The 5,354-nt window shown below is 44.2% G+C and overlaps 1 long non-coding RNA gene across 2 annotated transcripts; it reads right to left on the bottom strand.

Moving 5' to 3' along the window:
- Positions 1-1,086: 1,086 nt before the first annotated feature.
- Positions 1,087-4,380, bottom strand: LOC127300933 (uncharacterized). 2 transcript variants are annotated; one of them, XR_007851692.2, is made up of 5 exons: positions 3,969-4,380; positions 3,645-3,880; positions 3,437-3,540; positions 2,860-2,944; positions 1,087-1,486 (listed from the first exon to the last, which is right to left on the bottom strand). It is a non-coding gene; the product is annotated as an uncharacterized lncRNA (long non-coding RNA). The 2 variants fall into 2 exon arrangements; XR_011749506.1 differs by having other exon boundaries at positions 3,703-3,880; positions 3,969-4,379.
- Between the last annotated feature and the right edge of the window lie 974 nt (positions 4,381-5,354).

The following is a 5,354-nucleotide window of genomic DNA, read 5'->3' as shown; positions in this document are numbered from 1 at the left end:
CTAGAAACGCCCTGCCAAAACTGGCAGCCAACGGAGGTGGATTATTGGAGAGATGGAGAGAGAGAGAGTGTTGATGCCTCTCTCTTGACAAAGAAGATGGCTGGGAGTTTGCCTACCTAGCGTACGTGACTTGTGCTCACTGAAGTGTGGGACCTCACGCATGGGAACCACACGTAAGTGACAGACTTGTTGCTCTAATAACTCGGGTGATTATTATATTGTAATAGTACTACATAGTTTCCTATGGATCCTTCTTAGTCACTCCAAAATGAAGCTTTTGGGAGGTTTTTGAAATTTCCATGTTTGAAACCAAAAACGACTTCTCTTCATGCATGCTTGACTTCATAAGACAGAGTTTAGCTAGGGGTATGGGGTAGATACATGATTTTCCTGGTTTGAATATGTCTAGAACTTGTTTATCAACTTAATTGAATGCTTACTATATGACATAAGAAGACTATGTGCCTTGGTTTTTCATTTTTTAAATTTTTTTCTAAAATTTGTATGCCCATTTGAATCTTGGTCAAATCCTAGGTTTTACCAAGATTTGAAAAGTTTAAAACATGAATATGAAAAAGTAAGCATGTATGCTTCTTAGTCACTTCAAAATGATGCTTTTTTGAGGGTTTTTGAAATTTCCATGTTCGAAACCAAAAACTCATGCATGCTTAACTTCATAATGAATATGAAAAAGTAAGCATGTATGCTTCTTAGTCACTTCAAAATGAAGCTCTTGGGAGGGTTTTTGAAATTTCCATGTTTGAAACCAAAAACCACTTCTCTTCATGCATGCTTGACTTCATAAGATAGAGTTTAGGGTTTTAGGGGTAGATATATACATGATTTTATGGTTTGAATATGTCTAGACCTTGTTTATCAACTTGAATGCTTACTATATATATGACATAAGAATGCAATGTCCTTTGTTTTTTCATTCTTTTGATTTTTTTCTGAATTTTTATGCCCATTTGAATCTTTTGGTCAAATCCTAGGTTTGACCACGATTTAAACAAGTTTAAAACATGAAAATGAAAAGGGAAGCTTGTATCCTTCTTAGTCACTCTAAAATGAAGTTTTTGGGAGGTTTTTGAAATTACCATGTGTGACGCCCCGGAACCGGTACCATGAGGATTCCAGCGATCCCGCTGAAATCCGCACGATATTGATTCAGAGACGCCCTCCGACACGACGTGCGCGACGAATCACACACGTGATGCCAGAGGAATTAACACGAGATGTAACATTACATCAGGATTACAATAGAGCCACAAGGAACATATATTACAACAATGACTCCGACGAGTCAAGATACAAATATACAATAGAAAGATCTGAATCATACAGAAGATCGAATACGTCCGAGTACGGACAAGATACAAATTGGACTAAGAGTCCTGAAGATAACTAGTGGCGTCCATAACCCTGCCCAGGCTAAACCGGAAGGATAACCTTGCTAACGTCGCCTTCATCGTACCGGTCTTCATACCTGCCCGGTTATATCCCGTAGAAGCAGCAATAAGTACGGGTTTGTACTTAACAAGACTTCAAGACGTATAAGCATTCGTCAACCAGTCATCCTTTGTACTTGAGGCACGCAGGGGACTTAGAGGACGCAAGAGGAACGTCATAGGCAATATGGTGGGGTTAAGCGGCAGCGCGAAAGCACTAAAAACCTATAGAGACACTCTACAACATTCGTCTAATCAGAGAAGATGAGAGAGCGCAAAAACTAACAGTTCTATACTCTGCAAACATAACACAGCTGATACTTTCCCCCTTCGCCAAGAGGTACTTACAAAGGCACTCACACGGTGGACAAGTTTTAACCATTTATTATTAGAGTTGTGCTAACTTACTACGCAAGTTATTATGATTGAAACAGCAGGTGTAAGTTGTCTATGGTCGAGTCATACAGCTCCAAGTCATCCATAACCGCGGACGCGGCTTATCGATAAGACTGTAACCCTGCAGGGGTGCCCAAATGTGCCCACACGCACGCTCAATCCACTTACGACAGGTGGATATCACGACACGCACTCTCCTTCACTACAACAATGTCCAGGAAGCCACCTAACTAAGTTAACCCGTTTCAGAGCCCGATCGAAACTCCGACGCGGACTTAGCTGTTTGCGTCTACGGCTTTCGGATGGAAACAGTGCCCGCAGGGTGAATCCATCTTCAGCAATACGTACCGCATCCTACGAGCGTGCAAGAGACAACGGGGTTGCAAGGCAACATGGCTTCCCCAAAAGTAACATCATATCATCTGACCACAAAGAAACAAGCTTGCACGCCCGGGAGAAACAAAACAAACATCCAAACTAGTTGTGGCCACTGGACAAAGCTGTAGATTCTGGCAGTGGTCGAGGGGAGACCCGGTAAGCATACCCACGTGTGGTTAGAGCGCTCAGTCTCGGATTAGATAACAGGAACTCGGGTCCTAAGTTATTTAGGAAACACAAGTGAGCCATCACAAAACAAGCAGCTGACCCACCGATGCCTCCGCTAAACAATTATCAACAACTAAAATAACCATGATTCTTCCCAACATATAACCCGATAAGATAACAATAACGGTAACGAGATAAAAACAGCACTAGCATGCACTACGACTCGCAAGGGCAGAAACAATAACGGTAACGAGATAAAAACAACACTAGCATGCACTACGACTCGCAAGGGCAGACTCGATAACCGAACAACAGCTGTAGGAGGTGGTGGTGGCAATATGGGCTGCTTGAGGTAACAAGTGGAAAGGACACGTGACAATAACGCAACTTAAGGATAGCATGAGGGAGAAGGCAAAATAAAATAGGTGAGCGACTCCTGCAGGGACATGAGTATAAGGGAAATGCTTGCCTGTTAAAGCTTGCCGAGGAAGATCCGGAGGACTTGTCGTATCTCACCACACCACTTCGCGATCCTATCCGGGAAGAAGCAAATGCTGGAACAAGCAACGGATGCAAATCTTACTACTACGACAGAAGAATCGGCATGCTCATGATATGGTATGCATGCATGACATGGCAAACATGATGCGGCGATGCAACTTATCCAAATTAATCGGAGTCGGAACCCCGGACAAGCAAATTAGGTTGAAGTTGCGTTTTCTACCGACAAATTTAAGTGTTGATTAGAATGGCAAGACATGGCAGGGGTGCTACTTCAAATTTAAACGGAGCGGGGAAAACCTAATTGGAATTCCGAAATACTCCGCATATATGTAAGGTGAACATGCATAACTATCAGCGTGCGACATGATTCGAGATGCAAACAGGTATATGAATGGTATATTCATGTTCAGCATATTTTTCTGAGAAATTTTCATATATAAAGAATTTTATTTCGAGTTGCAGATTTAAAAATATTGATTTTACAAATTTTATCATTTTCTGGAATTTTTGCAAAACAGGGAAACAGGGAAAACGTTTCTCACCCAGGCACAGGCTAGCCTGAGCGACTGACGCGCGGGGCCAGGGAGTGCTGACTGGGACAGGGAGCTGCTGACTTGGCGCCGGTGGACACTGAGATGGGACCCATCTATCAGCGGTGTAGTGAATCAAATAAACAAGAAAAAGTGGGTTTAATCCACCCAGATCGGGAATTGAACTCAGGGTGCCTGGATGGAGGATTAGAGGTCAAACCACTGTGGTGCGGTTCAGATGCTGTACGGAATGAACCAGGTCTTCTTTTGAACCATACCATGGCGGAAACTCCTGGTAAAACAGCCATGGCGGAGCTTGTAGACAGCTATGGATCTGACGATGGCGGGTGAACTGGGAAGCGGGACAGGGCGCGCTCGACGCGGAACTTCACACGGATGCGGAATCTAGCAGAGTTGAAGCCGGGGACACACAGGGAGCAGCGCCGATGGTTGTACCTGCGTCGACGGGCGGCGGTCAACGACGGTGGGGTGGCTGAGGACGGTAACCAGAAGGGGAAGAGGTCCAGGAGGGGTGCAAGCTCACCAGGAACGTGAGGAGAAGGTCGGAGATGGTGGAAGGGGTCGGAGACGGCCGCAATCGAAGCTTTTACAGCCGAGGTCGGAGACGGTATCGGCGAAACTGCCGTCGATTGGAAGAGCCCCGGCTCGATTCCTTGCAGCCGGACGTAGAGGGTGACGAGGCGGTTCTCCTGATGCCCTCATATCAGCGCGGGGTGCTCTGCAGCGCCGGCGACGGCGAGGTTTGTGTGGTTGGTGTGAGGGTTTTCTCTGTGGCTTTGTGACTCCGTTCGTGACAGAGAAGAAGGAAAGGGGAAGAGAGATGGTGGCGGCGGCGAGAGGGAGGAGGTGGTCTAGGGTTTCCAGGGTGCGGATTAAAAGGAGAGAGGAGGGGGCAGGAGGGAGTGGTGCGGTGGTGGTTTGCGGTGACGTCGACCACGGTGGGGAAAAGGTGCACGCACCGCGCGTGAGGAAGACAGCGACAGGAGGAGATCTTTTCTCCTCCCGAAGGGGTAAGGGCTGAGCTGGGCTGGGCCAAGGAGGAAGGGAAGGAAGGAGGGAGGTGGGCTGCCGGGAACTGGGCTAGGCTGCTCCGGCGGATAGAAGAAAAAGAGAGGAGAGGTTTTATATAAGAGAGGGTTTAATAAAACCATATGAGAGAGAAACCAAAATAGTTTTTATTTAAAATAATTTTACTTTGTTAAGAACATGTGGATGATATGATGCATGATGCATGATGATACACAAAAGAAAAACAACAAACAATTCTAATTAGGGGTGCTACCCTGGGCCGTTACACCATGTTTGAAACCCAAAACCACTTCTCTTCATGCTTGATCGACTTCATAAGACAGAGTTTAGGGTTAGGGGTAGATACATGATTTTGCATGGTTTGAATTTGTATAGACCTTGTTTATCAACTTGAATGCTTACGATATGACATAAGAAGACTATGTACTTTGGTTTTCATTTTTCTGATTTTTTTAAATTTTGTGTCCATTTGAATCTTGGTCAAATCCTAGGTTTGACCAAGATTTAAACAAGTTTAAAACATGAAATGAAAAGGTAATCATGGATCTTTCTTAGTCACTCTAAAATGAAGCTTTTGGGATGTTCTTGAAATTTCCATGTTTTAAACCCAAAACGACTTCTCTACATGCATGCTTGACTTAATACATAGTTTAGCTAGGGTTAGGGGGTAGATACATGATTTTCCTGGTTTGAATATGTCTAGACCTTGTTTATCAACTTAATTGAATGATTACTATATTACATAAGAAGACTATGTGCCTTGGTTAGCATCTAGTGCAGTATGTGTGAACATGTATGCACTATGTGTGCTATAACTTGTATGTCTTTCAAATTTGAACCAAATTTGAATAAGTTTGAAATATTTTAAATGGGGCTTTTT

This window comes from Lolium perenne, chromosome 7 (assembly GCF_019359855.2).
Source record: "Lolium perenne isolate Kyuss_39 chromosome 7, Kyuss_2.0, whole genome shotgun sequence".
NCBI lineage: Eukaryota > Viridiplantae > Streptophyta > Magnoliopsida > Poales > Poaceae > Lolium > Lolium perenne.
The sequence above is the reverse complement of the archived record's forward strand: the minus strand, read 5'-3'. Positions and strand labels throughout refer to the sequence as shown.